Source organism: Hyperolius riggenbachi, chromosome 1, assembly GCF_040937935.1.
Source record: "Hyperolius riggenbachi isolate aHypRig1 chromosome 1, aHypRig1.pri, whole genome shotgun sequence".
Classification (NCBI taxonomy): Eukaryota; Metazoa; Chordata; class Amphibia; order Anura; family Hyperoliidae; genus Hyperolius; species Hyperolius riggenbachi.
In genome coordinates, this window is record NC_090646.1 from 615,219,996 (window position 1) to 615,242,011 (window position 22,016).

At 45.1% G+C, this 22,016-nt stretch overlaps 1 protein-coding gene across 2 annotated transcripts in view; it reads right to left on the reverse strand.

The window, feature by feature from the left end:
- RAI14 (retinoic acid induced 14) overlaps positions 1-20,926 on the reverse strand; it is a 221,298-nt gene extending 200,372 nt beyond the window's left edge. For both annotated transcript variants that reach the window (XM_068250364.1, XM_068250356.1), the window contains exon 1: positions 20,739-20,926. The gene's annotated coding sequence lies outside the window, so the exon portion shown is untranslated. The remainder of the gene's footprint in view (positions 1-20,738) is intronic.
- Between the last annotated feature and the right edge of the window lie 1,090 nt (positions 20,927-22,016).

Sequence of the window (22,016 nt, forward strand, 5' to 3'; positions counted from 1 at the left end):
CTCCTGCTGCTGCCAGTCACTGCTGTCACTCACACATGGTACACTGAGAGCTACATGTCTTCTAAAGCCCAAAGGTGGCCACGCACAATACAATTAGTTAGAACATAATAACTCCATGCAGAGAGTGTCCTGGCCTGGCCTGGAGAGTGCTAACCAGTCAGTGTGCTGGGAGACTAAATGATGTTCATCTATGATTCCCAGCCCCAAGCCATGACAAGCACTGTGCCGACCATGAGATAAGAAGATGAGCAGCTTGCCCCGGGCCACCACTATCTGCCAGCACAGCGATGTACGCTGAGCACCTACTCTGCACTGCTGGGTGGTCCTCCTTTAATCCAGTCTGACACATCTGTGTCTTCCTTTCTGAATGAAATTCCACTGCACACATCTATTTCAGCTGAGCGGTCAATGGACTGACAAGTGCGGCTGAAGAGGAAAAGTTGGTTAACGAGACACTGAAGCGAAAAAAAAAAATTATGATATAATTAATTGGTTGTGTAGTACAGATAATTACTTGAACATTAATAGCAAAGGAAATATTCTCATATGTTTATTTTCAGCTATATATTTTTTTTTATAATAGCATTGCATCATTCTCTAATATTTGCAGTTTACAAACTACTCAGCATTCTAAGTGATTTTACAGAGCAGGTCAGTGAATGGTCCTCTGAAAAGAAAAAGAAAATACAGTGACTGAAACTTGAGATAACAAGCTTCAGAAGACAGAGCTCTCTGTGACTTTGAAAGTCATGAATCTCAATGACTTTGAAAGTCGTGGATCTCAATGGCTCTTTTGCATAGATAACAACTGGAGTTTCTTAACTCTTCCTGTACTGGAAACAATATTAGACTTAAAAAGCGGATCTGAGATGAAAAACTAACTATAACAAGTAACTTGTCTATATATCTTATCTAAAGTTTAGATAGTTTACATAGCAAATCTAGCTGCAAACAGCTTTAATAGAATAAGAATATTTCTTCCTGTGATACAATGACAGCAGCCATGTTGTTTGTAAACATTACACAGAGGCAGGCTTATCTGTATCTTGAGTAAAAAAAAAAAAAATAATCTCTCCTCCTCCTCTCTGCCTCTGAAATCTCTGGCTAGTAATACCTCCCCCTCCTCCTGCCCAGACTGAGCTCCCATGAGCCCTTGCTACTGTCTGAAAGTGCCTTGGCTCTCTGAAAACCTGTGGGCGTGGCTTGTTTAGTTTATAGAGAATTAGAGTATTAAAACAAAAACAAAAAAGTATTTGGCTTGAGGAATGCCCTATAAACAATAGGAAAGGAACACAATTATGCAATGAGTAAAAGATCATCTCGGACCCGCTCTGCTCCTAATGTTTTATTTCTTAGCTGTACTACACATACAAATCACTATATCATAAAAAAAAAAAATTCGCTTTAGTGTCTCTTTAAAGAGGACCTGAACTCAGAACTTCCTCTCTGCTCTAAAAGATAAGCAACAGCATAATAACCTTCATTTCTTTGTTACAGCTGATACAAATCCTGCAATAAATATCCAGTGTGTCTACTTCCTGCTTTCATGGGAGCAGACATAGGGTTAACATCCTGTGTGTTTACCAATTAGCTCTCTGCTGTGGCAGTCAGTTGACACAGCTGAGGGGGCAAATTACAACTTGTTATTAATCACAGATGAGGGGAATTAGACAGGCTCAACTCTCTAAATACATACAGGGTGCATTTCTCTATGCTTTCTTCCTGTCCTATGCAAGAGTTCATGTCCATTTTAAATGTTATAAGCTTATTAATATGTGCCTTCCTTGTGAACACCACACACTCGGTGTAATTTACCTACACCTAACAGTGTAAAACCAGGGATCTGAACCTAGGGTATCAATTATTAATTGAATCTAGCCAGGATCTAACTGATAGATCCCCCCAGCACGGTGGCGTAGTGGTTAGCGCTCTCGCCTTCCAGCACTGGGTCTCCAGTACGAGTACCAGCCAGGGCACTATCTGCATGGCCTCAGTCCGTGTAAACTACATCCAGTGGCGTAGCTAAGGAGCTATTGGCCCCGGTGCAAGTTTTACATGGGTTCCCCCAAGCACTCTTTACATAACAATTGATATGGCGCACCAAAACCTGCCAAGGACAACAACAGTGTCAGAGGTACAAGAAGGGGATGGGGAACAGTTTGTTAATGATTACTACTATTTAAAGCATCTATAGAAGTGATTATTACCAACACAGGGCCAATAGAGAGCTAATATTGTGCTTGAGGGAGGGCCCCTCAGGGTCCCTCTGACCCAAGGGCCCCGATGCGGTCGCTACCTCTGCAACCCCTATTGCTACGCCACTGACTACATCACTGCAACACTATTTCGGCCGTAAAGTCTAAAGCTCCGTACCCACGTAATACAGTTTTCGGTAGAGTCGGCCGGTGGGAGCCACCTTGCCAATCTAGCTTGAGTACAGTGAACCCTGACTCTCCCCACCCCCCCGCCTCCCGCCATGCGTCAGTGGTCGATCTGCCTTGGTGGATCAGAGAGAAACCGTGACCAAGAATTGAACTTCATCCCAATCAGTAGCTGATACCCCCTTTCCCATGAGAAATCTTTTCCTTTTCTCAAACGGATCATCAGGGGGCTCTGTATGGCTTATATTGTGGTGAAACCCCTCCAACAGGAAACTGCCAGGACCATGGTCCTGACAGTTTCCTGTCTGTGAACCTCCTTGCATTGTGTTTACAGCTGGGTCCAACTGCCAAAAAAGTGAGCATCATCTACTTCCACTGACATCACCTGCCAGCAGTAAAATTGTCACCATGTGGTAAATGTCAGAATGTAAATCAGGGAGAGGAAAGATTTTACAATGGGAAACACTGACTAAATCATTTATATATAATTATTGTAAAAACAAAGCACTTTTTTATTATATTATTTTCACTGGAGTTCCTCTTTAAGTTGGCCAAGTGCTGGACCGAAGTCATTGTTCTCACCCTACCTGCTACATCACGTGCTTCTCTATCAGCCCTCCTCCCACTTACCATAGCAACAGAACACGTCACTAGCCTGCAGGCTGTACAGAACTTGGCCCAAACAGTCCCCAGGTGACATTTATCGTACATTTCTACCCGGCTTAACACTAACCCCACACCATCACTAAACCCTGCCATACATGGGAAAATAGCAGCTAAATTCAGTAAGCAATCAACATACCACCTTGCAACACCTCATGAAAAACCTGACTGAAATGGCTTACCAGAAACTTCCAGATTCAAATTATGAATGATTAACAATCAGTCATCTCTTTCTGCGGGCATACAGCCAATCCTCATATGCTGTCCAAGATATTGATGACCTTAACATTCCAACTCTCATACAGAGTTAAAATGTAAAGGATACCCGAACTGACATGTGACATGATGAGATAGACATGTGCATGTACAGTGCCTTTCTCTGCCTGAAAGAGTTAAATATCAAGTATGTAAGTGGCTGACTCAGTCCTGACTCAGATAGGAAGTGACTACATTGTGACCCTTACTGATAAGAAATTCCCCTTTTTACCTCTTTCTTGCTCTTAGAAGCCATTTTCTGCTAGGAAAGTGGTTTATAGTTGGAATTTTTTATCAGTCTGAGAGCAAGAAAGAGGTAAAAAGGGGAATTTCTTATCAGTAAGGGTCACAATGTAGTCACTTCCTGTCTGAGTCAGGACTGAGTCAGCCACTTACATGCCTGATATTTAACTCTTTCAGGCAGAGAAAGAAAAAAAGGAACACAGCATAGTTATTTGTGTGCTAGGCACTGTACATACACATGTCTATCTCATCATGTCACATGTCAGTTCGGGTATCCTTTAAGTTGGAAAAAAAACAAAGGAAAACACCTTAATGGGCCCATATATCAGTGCACCAATAATCATAAGATCAGATAATGCTTCTGTGCTCCTTGTGTCCACCCCGTCCGACCTGTGTCGCCTTATGCTCTTCTTCAGAGGCTATCCTCTTATTACAGTATTCTTTCTTGAAATAAAACAACTTTTCTCCCTGCTTTCTCTTATTGGGCTGGGCAGAGTAAACCAGTGGCAACAACAGCTGTAGATAACATAGTTTGTCCCATCCTTTTGCATCCTAGTTTCTCTACACTTGCCTCTAATGCTCCATACACACGCTCAACAGCGGTCTTTTATGCAGCACAATTATCAAACAACTTTTGTTGTGAAAAAATTGAAACAATCCCAAAAAGTTGCTTGCTATTGTTCAAACAACTGATAAGACTGATAAGACGGCAATCCAACTGTTGGATGAACAGGTGTTGTGTGAACAATAGCAAACAACTTTTTTGGGTTGTTTCAACTTGTGTCACAAAAAAAGTTGTTTGATAATTGTGCTGCAAAAAAGGCCGCTGTTGACCGTGTGTTATTTCCTGTTTTTTTCCACTGTAAGCTTATCTTATTATGGGCATAATGCTATAAGGAGACATTTTATCTGTGCCCATGTTTTCGCTTCAAATAAGCAATCAGGTCCATTGATTGATTGATTTCATTATCTGACGAACAAGCAAAGTCAAGGCCAAAGTGTGAAGAAACTGAAAAGGTCACTTTGGAGCCTTCAGGGGAAGAATAATAACAAAAAGAATAGACAACCAAGAGCCCAATATAATGTAGTATAGGTATAAGACGTGGCTAGTGGGAATGTATATACTCACGAGTCTGGGTTACCCCCAAGGTAATCACTGTAAAAGCAGGTGGGGAGCTTTGACCAGGGCTGTGAAGTCGGTACAAAAATCATCCGATTCCAACTCCGACTCCTCAGTTTATGAAACCTCTGACTCCAGGTACCCATAATTGCTCTGACTCCTCACCTCCGACTCCACAGCCCTGGCTGTGACCTGACCCTACAGGGGCTTATGAAGTCGCTCCCTGTGGAAACAGATAGGGCATAGCACCCCTCCACCAACAGTGGACAATCGATATGCAAAGAATGTAACAGAGGCGCCAACAAATGTCAAAAACATTTAACAGAACGTCCTTGTATAAAAGTGAGGTAGTGGTCCACTTACCTCCTAATTGAGGAATCAAACAAATTAGTATATCAGCCATAAGTCCAGTGTGCAATTTTGCCTGATGAAGCAGGCTGCGTCATGCGAAACACTTTGCATCCTGGAGTTGTTTTAAAAAACGTGATGAATAAAAAGTATTTTTTGAAACTGACTGATTCGTCAATTAGAAGGTTATAGGACCACTTTTTTCCTTTTATACAAGGACTTACTGTTATATGTTTTTAACACACTTGTTGTTGCCCTGTTACATTCTTTGAATATAAAAGTACAGTTATCCTTTAACTTCTGGCAAGCGAAAGATACGTCATCGTACTCAAAACCTTGAAGTTATAAAATGCTTTACCTTTGCGTCAGAATCATGATATGAAATGATGTGACGTCCTTGTAGAAGGTTTAGCTCTCTGCGCACTCTGGGAGTGGCTCGCTGTACAAGCCAAGTTATCGGTTAGCGCTGATCTCTAATTGCCTTAACAAAAGTCCTGGCAAATTATGCAATTAGCCTATAATCCTGGGATTTGACTCACGTCCTGTGCGTTCTGCTGTTTCCTTAAGCTGCGTTCACAAAGTTCTGCCACAAATCTCTACCAGGGGTGTAGCTGTTCTACAGTAATGACTGCACATGCCGAGCTGCTTAGTGGCTTCTCAACTATTACATGGAAAAAAGCTTCAAAATTATAAATCGGCATAAATGAAAAGTACAGAATTATTTTTCCCCCCTTAAATGTGTCCATGAAGTTCAGAATAAAGGCATGATTTGAAGTGGACCTTAAAGGCAACTCAGCACCTAAAAATGAATATATATAAAATGAATCTCCCCATAAGGGAGGTTCGTAAAAGAGTGTGCCGGGGAAAGGGGGGGGGGTGTCTGAGGTAATCAGCTTCACTTACCTATGGGGCTATTTCTCTGCACCCAACCCCCCATTGCCCCCCAACACCCCCCCCCCCTCCCCCTTCTTTGGGATTCCCCATCTTTCCCAGCCCAGGAAGAGACCGCAATTTTGGAAACTGAGGCAGCAGTATAGTATAAAATATACTAAAAACAGTTTAAAAAAGGGGGGGGGGGGGTAGTGGTGGACTTACCTCCCCACAGAAGACTCAGTAGATTTGAATCAGTTCTGGAACAATTGTTTATTTCTTACTCTAAAATGCTGTAACACGTTTTGCGGGTCTACAGCTCGCTTCCTCGGGCAAATACAAAAGGAGCAACTTTATTCCGTCAGGGTGAAATAGGATGCGTCTGTAGTTAAGCAATGCTGATCACCCCAATGTAAAAATGCCATACAGACACATCACTAGACAGGAGGTGAGCAAAGCCTTCTGTGTCTATGAAGGAGGGATGACAGCATCAGGGGCGATGATGGAGTGGCTTTCAGGGGTAGGGTGAGGAGGGGAACAATGGGCACACCGCAGTAGATACTCAGCAGAGATAGTCCAGATGGATCACCAACAGGTGTTTTGGAAAACCAAAGAGGTAGTTAATCTGCTTTGTTGAGACATGAATCACCCATTTGTGGTTTCCAGCAAAACATGTGCTTTGCGTTGAGGACAGAGTTGGGAAACACTGGTCTAGAATTTCAATTATGATTGGCCAATCACTGACCAATTTTGCCACCTCCATGTACTATTAGAGTTTACCTACACAATCTGCTCATAGTATTCCATATCTGTCGGCCCTCGTTCTACATGGAAGTGATAAAATTGGTCAGTGATTGGCCAATCATACTTACATGGTGTGTACCAGGCATTAGGCTATGTCGAGCGTTCCCAAACGCTAAGGCGGGGAACACACTTATCAGAAACGCTAGCAGTGCGGAAAACGCAGTATTTTTGCCTGCAAAGGTAGTCAAATAACGCAAACGCACTAAAAACGCACTACAAACGCAAAAACGCACATGAAAGAAAACACGACCTTTCACGCCCAGCCTCAAGCCTGGTATACACTTTAAATTATGATTGGCCAATCACTGACACAATTTTATCCCCTCCATGTACTATGAGGACCAACAGGTATTGAATACTGTGAACAGATTGTGTAGGTACACCGACATACTATATGAAGGTGGAAAAATTGGTCAGTGATTGGCCAATCATAATTACATGCTGTGTACCAGGCTTTAGAATGGGTTTTCCAGTCGCTGGCTGTGGAGGTTGGTGGTGATAGCGTAAAGTATTATTTTCGCACAAAAAGCCACTGACCGCATTGCAGTGATGTGCGACCACGTCTGGGGAACTCATACAGCAATCGCTCGCTGCTCTCGTCTACTGAAGCAATGCGGGTTACGCCTTCAGTTACAGGAAATCAATTTCCCCCCAAATAGTGATGTTTTCAGAACTATAAGTGCTCATATTCCCCCCCCCCACTCCTCTGTGATAGACGGCTGGATAATCACCGGCTAGCCAGATGGCATTACAAAGGCCCAATATAAAAGCTCAGCAGGCAGATAAAGGGTCAGGATAATCCAAATTTACTTTAATGAGGTCACCCGATGTATCAAGCGAAGCATTTAGCGGAGTATCTCCCATCCGCTGGCCGGTGGCAGTGAAGCAGCGCGGCAGCGTTGTGTATAATGAACAATGTGCAGCTGTGGAGGAGGATTACCTTGTCAGAACCTGAATTCCAACTTCATCTCCGGCAGCTCATCGCACTGAATCAATGATTAACAAGAGCCGGAGATGAGAAGATTAGGATTATTAAAAGCAATGCTGGCAGCTAAGGCAGTGTGTGTGTGTGTGTGTGTGTGTGTGTGTGTGAGTGTGTGTGTGTGCGTGTCTGTGCATGAGTGTGTGTGTGAGTGTGTGTGTGAGAGTGTGTGTGCTGTATGTGTAAGTGTGTGTAAGTGTGTGTGTGTGTGGTGTGTGTGTGGTGAGTGTGTGTGTGTGTGTGTGTGTGTGTGTGTGTGTGTGTGTGTGTGTGTGTGTGTGTGTGGTGAGTGTGTGTGTGTGTGCGTGTGTGTGTGGTGAGTGTGTGTGTGTGTGTGTGGTGTGAGTGTGTGTCGTGTGTGTGTGTGTGTGTGTGTGTGTGTCATGTGTGTGTGTGAGAGTGTGAGTGTGTGTGTGTGTGTGTGTGTCGTGTGTGTGTGTGTGTGTGTGTGTGTGTGAGTGTGTGTGTCATGTGTGTGTGTGTGTGAGTGTTTCAGTGTGAGGTTGCTGGGGTATGTATGTGGAGGGGGAGGAGCAAGCACAGATTTTATGGAATTTACAGAAACATTTCTTTTCATTGGGCATAAATGTATTTTGAGTACTATTGTCCAAAATTGTGACTCTCTGCATGGTGGCCTACATCTGCTTACTCCCTGCACATAGTGGCCTACATCTACTTACTCCCTGCCAATAGTGGCCTACATCTGCTTACTCCCTGCATGTGGTGCCCTTCATCTTCCTACTACCTGCATGTGGTGCCCTTCATCTTCTTACTCCCTGCACATGGTGTCCTACATCTACTGACTACATCTGCTGACTCCCTGCATGTGGTCTCTTACATCTGCTTACTCCCTGCACGTGGTGTCCTGCATCTGCTTACTCCCTGTACATGGTCTCTTACATCTGCTTACTCCCTGCACGTGATGTCCTACATCTGCTTTCTCCCTGCTTTCTCCCTGCACGTGGTCTCTTACATCTGCTTACTACCTGCACGTGGTCTCTTGCATCTGCTTACTCCCTGCGCGTGGTGTCCTACATCTGCTTACTCCCTGAACGTGGTCTCTTACTTTATCTGACTCCCTGCACGTGGTGTCCTACATCTGCTTTCTCCCTGCACGTGGTCTCTTACATCTGCTTACTCGCTGCACGTGGTCTCTTGCATCTGCTTACTCCCTGCACGTGGTGTCCTACATCTGCTTACTCCCTGAACGTGGTCTCTTACATCATCTGACTCCCTGCCTGTGGTGTCCTACATTTGCTTACTCCCTGAACGTGGTCTCTTACATCTGCTTACTCCCTGAACGTGGTCTCTTACATCATCTGACTTCCTGCATGTGGTGTCTTACATCTGCTTACTCCCTGAACGTGGTCTCTTACATCATCTGGCTCCCTGCATGTGGTGTCCTACATCTGCTTACTCCCTGCACGTGGTGTCCTACATCTACTTACTCCCTGCACGTGGTGTCCTACATCTGCTTACTCCCTGTTATCTCTATTTTATGGGTAGCTAGTGTAGTGAGCAAAGGATTGGTGTTATGTAGCAATAACCACAGAGATGAATTGTGTATTCAGCAGTGATGCATTGTGAGAGACATCATATACTCACTCCAACCTGAATAATCCCAAATACCTTCTGTTTTAAAGAAAATCTGTAATGAAAAAAAACGTCCCCTGAGGGGTACTCACCTCGGGTGGGGGAAGCCTCCGGATCCTATTGAGGCTTCCCCCATCCTCCTCGGTCCCACGGCGGCGGAGAAAATCCTCCCGGAGCGGCGGCGATGTAAATATTTACCTTTTGGCTCCAGCGCAGGCACAGTATCCACTCTTCCCACGGATATAGGCGAAAATAGCCGATCTCCGTCGGGCCGCTCTACTGCGCAGGCGCAAGTCTCCTGCGCCTGTGCAGTAGAGCGGACCCAACGGAGATCGGCTATTTTCGCCCATCTCCGTCAGAAGAGCCGCAACAACGCCCCCTGCTGGAGCCCGAAGAGGTAAATATTGCACAGGCTGTCGGATTTGTCGCCTGTGCTTTCCGGGGGCTGCAACGAGACCGCTGTGGGTATCCTTTTTTATATATTCTGCAGCCACCAGAGCAAGCTCTTCTGTATGCCAGTATACAGATATTCACAGTGCAGGGGATACAGAAAATCCTTTTAAAATGTCTCCTTGCCTTGCTCTGCGTTCTGAAGCTCCACCCTCCAGAGTATCAGACCCAATGGGGTGAGAAGCAGGACTATGTAGCTCTCCCTATTGGCTGCCTGGCTCTTTTTATTGGCTGTATGCTACACCTGTCAATGTTACCACATGGAGAGTGTGAGTTACGGCTGGTCAAAGCTGGAGGTAAATACTGAAGACTTTTGCTTGATTTACGGAATGCTTCCATCTTTGTGAATTGCAATTTCTTGACATTTCTTGAGGTATTTACCGCTAAAGTCGAATTTACCTCACTAGTCAGTAATTTTACTTTTCAGTGCGGTAATAGGTTTACTGAATTGGCATTTGGCAAAGTGATTGGTAAAACGAGCTGTTTTGTGCATTACGGAATGCAGTAATGCTTAGTGAATTGAGGCCAATGTCTCCTGAGAGACTGGCAAATTAGTGTGAACAGTCCTCTCATACTGCTGTAATAGCCTGACCTTCTGGGATCACATCTTCCTGCCAAAGTGGAAGGTTAATGACCTCAAGCAGACTATCCCTTTTCTAAAGCAAATTTCCTTTTTACAGCCCAGTTATATAGAGTCACATAAGAACAGAGGGCTGTAAAGTCAGTGGCAGTGTGTCCCTCCCTGTGACATGGTCTGTGTCAGTGGCACTTTCAGAGGCCAATCACCATCACAGCCCTGCTTATAGCTACATAGCTGCACACCCTCCCTGCAGCATGACTCCAGGCGCAGTCCCAGCACTACACACTCCCTGTTGCCTCACAACTATAAAGACAAACAACCCATCAGCCCACAGGGAGATGACAAGTGGACAACTGGAGATTACTTACTTATGGTAAAAGAGGACCTGTCACCTACATGCAGTGCTGCACAAAAGACAATCACTGGCATTCATAAAGCAGCTGTGTTTCCCAGCTGATAATGCTTATCTTCCAGCCAGTGTGTACACATCTTCTGAGGTAATTTCCCGCCTCTCAGAGCTTCCAGCTGAATACAGTGCATGAGGCACAAAAGAGCCCCAGCCAGTTATCAAACATCAGAAGGAGCTTCTGTTTATTTTTCCTCTTTGATGCCCCCTACTCTACAATCTTTACAATCTATCTTTCTAACATTAAACCCACTGACAGGTAAAGTGAATTCAGTCTTGTTTCCGATATACAACACAGGTGGCCATGCATTTATACATCAACACAGGGCACCTACATCAGGGGTTTTAACCTCCCTGTCGGTATGCAGTTTCAGCGGCTGCATCCGCGGCAGGATTTTTTAAAATAAAATGCTTTAGCTAGCACTTCGCTAGCTAATTATGCCTGCCAAGCCCCGCCGCACCTCTCTCATCCCGCCCATCGCTGCCGGCAATATTTACCCCTCCGCGATCCCGCGAGAGCCGCAGCTTCAGCAATCGGCTTCACTCGTCGCTATGGCGACAATCGGAATTGATGTCATGAAGTCATGTGCAGTCCTGATCATCCCCATAGCGAAGCCTGGAGCTGATTGAGAGTCTGCGCCATTGCGGGATCCTTGGGGGGTACATATAACGGCGGCGATCGGGGGAGAGCGGAGGGACTTGGAGGGCATGGTTAGCTAGCGAAGTGCTAGCTTAGCCATATAATAAACATTTTATTTTAAAAAAATCATCCGGCGGCCATGTGATCATCTCCGGCGGTTAGCCTGAGCGTAGGTCGGGCTTACTACCAGGGAGGTTAAAGCGGATCCGAGATGAAAAAGTAACTATAACAAATAACTTGTCTATATATCTTATCTAAAGTTTAGATAGTTTACACAGAAAATCTAGCTGCAAACAGCTTTAAAAATGTATGATTATTTATTGCTGTGATACAATGAGGGCAGCCATGTTCTGTTTGTCTCATTGTCACAGGCTGAGGGCTGGAGATGCTATCAGCTTGCCTGTGTGTAAATTCAGTCCCCTATCCTCCTCCCTCCTCCCCACCGCCTCTGAAATCAATGGCTAGTAACCTCCTCCTGCCCAGACTGAGCTCCCATAAGCCCTTGCTACCTGGGACTGAGTGCCAAGGCTCTCTGAAAAGCTGTGGGCGAGGCTTGTTTATTTTATAGGGAATTAGAGTATTAAAGCAAAACAAAAAAAGTATTTGGCTTGAGGAATGCCCTATAAACTATATGAAAGGAACACAATTATGCAATGAGTAAAAGTTTATTAAAAGTTTCTTGGATCCACTTTAAACTCAAATACACAGTGGGCCAAAAATGAACGCTGGGGATAAACCTCAATGTCTAGTGACCTCCCGCATTGCAACAGAACACACTGCTAGGCTAGCCTCATATGTATAACAAGCACAATACATAGAAATTCAATATGCTATGAGAAATATCATGCACGTTATAACCTGCAGAGTGTGTTTTGCATTATACCCGTTATATGGGCAGCACGATGGCATAGTGGTTAGCATTATTGCCTTGCGGTGTTGGGCCCTCTGTTCAAATCAAAGCCAGGGCACTACCTGCATGGGGTTTGTATGTTCTCCCCGTGTCTGTGTGGGTTTCCTCCAGGCACTCTGGTTTCCTCCCACACCCGAAAAGCATACAGAAATGTTAATTGGCTTCCCCCTAAATTGTCCCTAGACTACAATACAGGCACTACACGGTATAGACATATGACTATGGTAGGGACTAGACTGTGAGCCCCTCAGAGGGACAGTTAGCGACAAGACAATATACTCTGTACAGCGCTGCATAATATGACAACACTATATAAATACTTGAATAAATAAAATACCCACGTGGCAGCACATAACGTACACTTAGCCTAATAAATAGTGAAAACTACCTACAAACTTGAAAAAAGTGCCCAGGGGCAATATAAACAGCAGTAGCATAATTTATCATGACGCATACATTTATTATGCAAAACCTGGAAACCTGTACACCAGTGGAATATGAAAATAGCAAGAAGCCTGTTTACAAGTGAACAAAATGGTCAGAAATGGCAGAGCAAATGATTCCAAAAGCGAGAGAAGAAAGAGAGAATCCTTGTACACACACTGGAAGGTTCTCAATTCTAATTCTAGCATGCATGCAAATTTTATGGAAACCGCATGCACCTTGTAATGGACCAATCAAAATCAGCATGCAGTGCATTTCACTGACCCGGTTACTAGCTGCATCAAAATTAACAGTAAAGGATAGCAGAGCCCAAATAATTATGATAAACGTCGCGGGACCAAGTTTCATTTAGGCCTAGTGCACACCAAAAACCGCTAGCAGATCCGCAAAATGCTAGCAGATTTTGAAACGCTTTTTATTCTTTTTCTGTAGCGTTTCAGCTAGCATTTTGCGGTTTTGTGAAGCGTTTTTGGTGTAGTAGATTTCATATATTGTTACAGTAAAGCTGTTACTGAACAGCTACTGTAACAAAACTGCCTGGCGAACCGCTCTGAAGTGCCGTTTTTCAGAGCGGTTTGCGTTTTTCCTATACTTAACATTGAGGCAGAAACGCATCCGCAATCCAAAATCTGCAGCAGCCCGGGAGTATGCGTTTCTGCAAAACGCCTCCCGCTCTGGTGTGCACCAGCCCATTGAAATACATTACCCTAGCGGATCCGCACCCGCAAGCGGATCGCAAACCGCAGCAGAACCGCTCTGGTGTGCACTAGGCCATAGAGTGTGTATGAGGCTGTAGAGTACCAGGATCCTAGAAAAGTTTGGAGGGTGCCTGGGTAGACAAATTATGGTCATAAGGCCATTGGCTGTGTGAGGCCTGGTGGCCACTAGCAGCGCTTTTCTAAGAGCTTGTTCACACTGCAGGCACTGTCGGCTTTTTTTCGCCCACGTGCGGTCTTTAAAAACGCCCCCCTGACCGCGTGTCTATGAGAAGGTTCATATCAGTGCGGGTCACGCGCTGTGCAGCTAGCAAAGTGGTGCGTGTAACATTTTTGAGTCTCCTTTGCAGTTCACGCACATTTTAACACAAGTGTTATGCAACTGACCATCGTGAAATACCATCGGAGTGCTTTTCAGCACAGGAAGATTTGGGCACAGCTGGTGCCACCATAGACTGTAATAGGAATACAGCATCAGAAGACGGAGCTGAAGTTGCTTTAAAAACACAATAATTCGACCTCCAGCGATAGCTGGAAGCCGAATTATATCATTCCCCACTATCCATGGAGGGGGAATAGTAATTAACGTCGCCGGGAGTTGTGCAGGAGCAGGATAAGCCATAGAACAGCTGTATCCTGCGCCCAAGTCTCCCGGCGCTTATTTCAAATGTATGCACAGTGAGGGCCCGTTCACACTAGGGGCGTTTTCTGCCTTTTTTTCAAGCGCAGGCGATTCTCAAAATCACCCACAAAGCGCTTGTGCAATGATTCCCTATGAGAGAGTTCACAGCTGAGCGGCTCGTTTCCGATCCACTCAGCAAAGCGCTGCCTGTACCATATTTCAGGCATTTTTGCTATAATGGAAAGTATAGGAGAAACGCAAAATGCTCACAAAATCACTTTGTGCAGCGATTGCGTTCGCGTTTTTAAGAATAAATACATTGTATTTATTATTTTCCAGGTCAAAGAGTTCACTTCCTGACTTGCGTCAGGAAGTGAATTACAAAACTGCATGAAAAAAAACGCTTAGAAAACCGCTAAGCACAAAAACAAATCACCCACCCAAGCATCGGGAATCGGGAAAAAAGACACCTCAAAAAAATCCCAACACGCGAACAGAACACAGAATGTGAACAAGGCCCTAGTGCTTGTGATTTATCAAGCTCTTGTGATTGTAGTGCTATGGGGATTTTTCAAAAATCACATGCCTCAAATGGGATCACACGCTTAAAGGATACCCGAAGTGACATGTGACATGATGAGATAGACATGGGTATGTACAGTGCCTAGCACACAAATAACTATGCTGTGTCCCTTTTTTTCTTTCTCTGCCTGAAAGAGTTAAATATCAGGTATGTAAGTGGCTGACTCAGACAGAATGTGACTACAGTGTGACCCTCACTGATAAGAAATTCCCCTTTTTACCTCTTTCTTGCTCTCAGAAGCCATTTTTCTGCTAGGAAAGTGTTTTATAGTTGGAATTTCTTATCAGTAAGAGTCACACTATAGTCACTTCCTGTCTGAGTCATGACTGAGTCAGCCACTTACATACCTGATATTTAACTCTTTCAGGCAGAGAAAGAAAAAAAAGGAACACAGCATAGTTATTAGTGTGCTACGCACTGTACATACACATGTCTATCTCATCATGTCACATGTCAGTTCGGGGCTTTGCAAATCACAGGCGCTTGGAAAGGGCTTACAAAAAGCTCTGCTAGTGGGTTCCAGGCCTAACGGCTGGAACCCGCTAGATCGCTTTTTTTTAGCGTTTGGGGATCGTTTTAAATCTGTAAATTGCTATCGATTTCCCTAAATGCTTAGCCGATAAATAGATGGGACAAATTCCACAGGAACGATTGTGATTTTGGAAATCGCAATCGCAGGACATGCAGCATTTTGGGAGCGTTTGCGCTCCAATGTAAAGTACTGAAGTGCTGGCAAATCTCTCATGAATCGCTACACATAGTGATTTGTGTGTGACTTTAAATTATTGCAAACTGTAAAAAAATGAATAATAATTTGAAACGACCAATCAGAATTAAAATCGCTAATTGCAAATCGCAATCACAATTGCTGACAAAAAGTTTACACTTTTTAAAATTGATATCAAAAATTACTAGACAACGCTCATGAAATCTCTTACTAAACGCTAATTCAAAACACTAGCGATTGCGATAGCAATTAGCGACTCGCAGTGGGTTTCGACATGGGCTTTCCTGAAACCTGCTTACAAGTCATTCTGCTATACCAAAAAGTACATGAGGCTTGGGTTAAGGCCCCATTCACACCTAAAAAAGAAAATGCAAACGCAAGCGTTTTGCGTTTTTTGTGTGCTGTTTTTTTCCCCTGCGTTTTTGTAAAAAGAGCTTTTTCAGAGCGTTTTGTAATTCACTGCGTGACGCAAGTCAGGAAGTGAACTCTTTGATCCAGAAAATAATAAATACAATGTATTTATTCTTAAAGACGCTCACGGAATCGCCGCACAAAGCGATTTTGTGAGCGTTATTTCTATACCTTCCATTACAGCAAAAACGCCTCAAAAATGGTCCAGGCACCGCTTTGCTGAGCGGATCGGAAATGAACCACTCGAACGTGAGCTCTCTCATAGGGAATCATTGCACAAGTGTTTTGTGGGTGATTTTGACAATCGCCTGCGCTTGAAAAAAAGGTGGAAAACGCCCCTAGAGTGAACGGGGCCCTCACAGTGGTCAGGTGCATAACAATTGTGTTAAAATGTGTGTGAACTGCAATGGAGGCTAGACATAGACTTTAATACAAAGCCTCAGTACTGTGAACAGACCCATAGAATTGTATGGGCAGTGAGCTGACATGCAGAATTGTTCTGCAACGCCACCAAGAGCCCATTCACACTTAGAAGCGCAAAACGCTGGCGATTTTTACCGGTGTTTTGCGGGAGTGATTTTTCAGCGATTTCACGCGGAAAAATCACTGGACACTGCAGCAATTTCTCCGCGATCGCATTTAGCGCTTCTATAGCACTGAAACGCGATCTCCGGGAAATCGCCTGAAAATGGTGCAGGCTACGCATTTGCATTTCGCGATTTTGGGCGATTTGCGGCGATTAGCACAAATCGCCCAAGAGCGGGCCCATAGAGGTTTATTACACTAGCACTTTCAAAAGTGCTAGCATTTGAGCGTTTTGCCGAAATCGCCGGCAAAACGCTCAAGTGTGAATGGGCACTAAGCACTGTGACCCAGGCCTCAAAGCTAATTTACAATTTAAAAAAACAAAACAAACTGAAAATAATGATGCAATGTGGAAGGAGGGCAGACACTCAATGATATGGCTCTGTATAACCAGTGGTGAAGTACAGCTGTCAACAACAGACTCAGAAGAAGCTAAGATTACCTCCGTGAAATGGGTCAGCCGTGTGCCATAGCCGCCCACCACAACATCTCCCACTCCAGCACATATCACCTGACAAGTACAAGTCTAAGGGCTCGTTCCCACTGTTGCGACGCGATTTCGGCCGCATTCCGACGCTTGTAAAAACGCATGCGGATGCGTTTCCACATGCGTTTTTACCCGCGATTTCGCGTGCGATTTCGCATGGCAGGGTGCCATGCGAAATTAACCATGACACTGCCAGGGCAAAATAAAATTGGAAAAGGTGCGAAATCGCGGGTAAAAACGCATGTAAAAACCGCATGCGTTTTTACTATTAAATACATTAGCGGCGATTCGCACGGATTCCCGACGCAGGCGAAATCGTTGCCTCTTTTGTGCGTTTTTTCTCCGCAACAAAAAACGCACAACGCCACCGCAGGAGTGGAAACAGCCCCATCCACTCACATTACATGTGCGAATCCGCATGCATTGGAGGCATGCGGATTCGCGATAGTGGGAACGAGCCCTAACACCTGCACAGCAATGTCTTTTACATTGACTCATGCTAATGTAAGCATTTGCACTGTACTGATATATGAATAAATCTCATAGTACCAGAATTCCTGCTCTCAAATGAATGCTGAAATAATTAAAAAGGACCTGAACTCTTGCACAGGACAGAAGGAAAACATAAACATAGAGAAATGCGCCCTGTATGTATTTAGAGAGTTTCGCCAAATTCCCCCTCATTTGTGCCTAATCACAAGTTGTAATTTGATCTCTTCCCCTGTGTCACATAACTACCATGGCAGATAAGCTCATTACAAAGCACATGATGTTAAAGAGAAACTCCGACCAAGAATTGAACTTTATCCCAATCAGTAGCTGATACCCCCTTTTACATGAGAAATCTATTCCTTTTCACAAACAGACCATCAGGGGGCGCTGTATGACTGATATTGTGGTGAACCCCTCCCACAAGAAGCTCTGAGTACCGAAGTACTTCTGGAAGTTTCCTGTTTGTGACCCTTGTTACATTGTGGGAAATAGCTGTTTACAGCGGTTTCCAAATGCCAAAATAGCAAGCAGCAGCTACATCACCTGCCAGCAGTAAAAATGTCACCATGTAATAAATGTCAGAATATAAATCAGGGGTTTAAAAGATTTTACAATGGGCAAACACTGACTAAATCATTTATACATAATTATTGGAAAAATGAAGCACTTTTTTTAATTACATCTGTAAATCCACATACATTGCTTCTGATATAAAATCTTATCGAAGTCGCCCCGTCTCCCACTAATCTGTAATCTATAAATTCCTCTATACTTCATCCCATCTGGATTACCCTGATGAAATTCTTCAAAATGATTTTTTATTACATTATTTTCACTGGAGTTCCTCTTTAACAATATGTCTGTTTCCATAAATGCAGGAAGCAGAAACTGTGCAGATTTATAGCAGGATTTATATCAGCTGTAACAAAGGAATGTTTTTCTTTAAAGGGATACTGTAGGGGGGTCGGGGGAAAATGAGTTGAACTTACCCGGGGCTTCTAATGGTCCCCCACAGACGTCCTGTGCCCGCGCAGCCACTCCCCGATGCTCTGGCCCCGCCTCCAGTTCACTTCTGGAATGTCAGACTTTAAAGTCTGAAAACCACTGCGCCTGCGTTCCAGTGTCCTCGCTACGGCTGATGTCACCAGGAGCGTACTGCGCAGGCCCAGTATGGTCTGTGCCTGCTCCGTGCGCTCCTGGTGACATCAGGGGAAGTGAGGACACGGCAACGCAGTCGCAGTGGTTTTCAGACTTTAAAGTCTAACATTCCAGAAGTGAACTGGAGGGGGGGGGGGCGGAGCATTGGTGAGTGGCTGCGCGGGCACAGGATGTCTGCGGGGGACCATTAGAAGCCCCGGGTAAGTTCAACTCATTTTCCCCCGACCCCCTACAGTATCCCTTTAAAGGTTATTCTGTTGCGTATATTTTAGAGCAGAGGAGGTTCTAAATTCAGGTCTGCTTTAAGTGGGCCATCGTTACAGTGGCATTGCTAATGAGCTCTGGGCCCCAGTGCAAGATTTAAATCCCCCCCCCCCCCCCCTTCCTTTCCCTCAAGTACTCTTACAACTGATACGGCATACCAAATTTGCCTAGGACAACTGCAGTGTCAGAGGTGCAAGAAGGGGATGGGGAACAGTTTGTTAATGACTACAACTCAAAGCATCTATAGAAGTGATTATTACCAGCACAGGACCAATAAAGCGCTAATACTGTAGTTGAGGGAGAGCCCTACAGCGCCCCTCTAGCCCATGGGCCCTGGTGCGGTCACAACCTCTGTAACCCCTATTGCTACACCACTGGTTACACGCGCCATACAGAAAGTGAGGGGCGATTTTAGAGAATGAAAACTGTTCAGTACTGGTGAGAGTTTGGTTAGCACCCCTTCCTTTCATCGCTGACATCTACTGTGACACTTTACAGAGGCCACAGAACCTTACCTTTATGATGAACAATTTAAAATAGCTGACAGAAGTTTTGCCTTGCAGCGCAATAGTCTGAGGTTCCAATCCCAGTCAGGACACTGCATGGAGCTTCCTTCAGCGTCCTAAGATCCTACAGGTATGGTTGATTGGCTTACCCTAAAATGAACCCCACTGTATGATAGAGACCTAAGCCGCTAGACTATAAGCCCCTCTGATAGACAAGCTGTGCAGCCATTCAGAGTGACCAATCCAGTCTGCTCCTGGCTGATGTGAGTTGCTCAATCAGTGTACCCCATGAACCACCACAGAGTATGCAGACATTACATTATTATTTAGTATTTATTTAGTGCCAACATCTCTGCAGCGCTGTACAGAGTATATTGTCTTGTTACTTAACTGTCCCTCAGAGGGGCTCACAATCTAATCCCTGCCATAGTCCTATGTCTATGTATGTATCATGTAGTGTTTCTATTTTAGTCTAGGGCAAATTTAGGAGGAAGCCAACTTAGAGCTAGTTCACACTCGGCGCTTGGAGCACCGCTAGCCCGCGATTGCGTTCAGCTCCACGATCGCGATTTTAACTAAAATGTTGCGATTCTGCCACGATTTGCGCTGGTGATTCCTGTCCAATAGAACGGGAATCACAGAGCAGTCGCCCCCAAAACACTGCATGCAGCGCGTTTGCGATACATTGAAATCGCAACCACTGCAGTGTGAATGTATCCAAAGGGATACATTGTAGCAGCGCAAAGTGCTGAAGAATCGCCCGAGTGTGGACCAGCCCTTATCTGTATGTTTGTGCGATGTTGGAGGAAACTAGAGTGCCCAGTGGAAACCCACACAGACACGGGGAGACTCTGTGCAGATAGTGCCCTGGCTGTAATTCACACCTGGGACCCAGCGCTGCAAGGCGAAAGTGCTAACCACTACGCCACCATGCTGCCTACACAAACACTATAATGAATAGCAATAGTTAAACAATAGTAAAGTGCAGCCACTGTATGATAGCCCCTAGCCACTAATCTGCACAGGACAAGCAGGAGAACTGCAGTGAGCTCTTACAGAGGAGCAGTTATATCATCCCGGTTCATAAATAGCTTCTCTATCTTCCATCCTGTCACATTCCTGATCTGTCACTGAACATGGAAATATAAAGCATACAGGGGGAAGCATGATAGGAATCCAACAATAGACTGCATGCTTCCTGGGGGAAAAGTCGGAGCATTTTCCAGGGACCCCCACAAGGCAGAAGTGCCCCTGGAAATCACAGTCATTTTGCAGCAGTGCATTTGGGGACAAGGGACAATCCTTTGCCTCCACTGTGCCCATGCTGGCAGGGAGCCTCTGAGCCATATGGTCCCTCCTGTGCAGTCATACACCCCCCTCCTCCTCCTCCTCCTGACTGCCCGGCCACACTGATGGGGGGGATACTGGAGACCCCAAGCATCCCCCCAGTGCAGCCCTATGCAGGTGTCCCCATGTGTCCCCCCCTAGTGTCACTCACCCAGCTCAGGGCTCTGCTGCTGTCCCCTCTAGCCTGGCACTGGCCTCTGATGATCCCTGGCACATGACAGGAGGGCAGAAGGAAGGGCAGTGCCGCCCGGATCACACTCCGATCACAGCCACTCGCCGGCTCCTCGCATAACTCTCCACTTCTGATCTTTGTACTTTTTCCCCTCTTCCCTCTTTTGTTCGCTGTTTGAAAGTGAGAGAGAAAGAGAGAGAGAGGGAGGGAAAAGCTGCTCTGCGCCGCCACCTAGCGTCCGCCGGGCGCCACTGCAGGCTCAGCACTGCGCCCACTGTCACAGGCGGCTGAGGACTGGCTGCAGCCGCCAGCAGCAGCGACAAAGGTGGTGCCATTCCGCCGGCGGCAGGGATCCCTCTCCACCCTGTCACCTCGCCAGTGGTTTCGTCCGACTCTGGGCTTTGCATGCAATGCGCTGTGCGCGCGGACACCAGCCACCCCTTGTGTGCCGGGCTGTTCTGGAATCATGCACTGCACATCGCTGCATCTGATGGACGTAATGCTTTATTATAGAAGTAACAAACAACAACAACAAAAGTTAAATAGTTTATTTTATTTTTTTTACGTTTATATTTTTTTTACTTGCTCTGGCTACTCAGTCACTGGCATATCCTTACAGGAAATCCTTGAACCTCAGATCAGGTCACTCCATCTTCAGGCTGAGCCCAAACTGAAAGAAGAAAACAGTGTTTGGATTCAAACTGTAACTAATCTACAATAAAAGTAATGTTAAAGCCCATTTGGAAGAGTAAAATAAATAAACTATCCCTCCCCTCAGCAAGCCTAAAGCCTCCTACACAGGCTTAGAACTTGCATAGCTCCCAACTGTCACTCTTTTGGAGGGACAGTCCCTCTTTGGGAGCCCTGTCCCTCTTTCCTCCTCATTTGTCCCTCTTTCAGGACTTTGTCCCTCTTTCTATGTAAATATATATATATTTCTCTACTGAACAATGTGTTTGATTGACTCTAAACTTTATTCCCATCCTTTAAATTGATATATTATTCATTTTAAAATGCCCCAGGTGCTGCTACCCCCTCCAGGCTACCTATCTACCTATAATGGGGGCAATGATACTACCTATGGGGGGGGGGGGGGGTCTCCTCACAAGTTTGCCTCAGGCAGCAAAATGTCCACTGGAAATGGTAGTGGCAAGGATTCAAATGTTCCGTACCGTATTGATTTCGGTGCCTTGCCTTCTCTGATGACTAGGTTGAGCGTGTGGGGATTCCTTCTGAAGTCAACAATTATTTCTACAG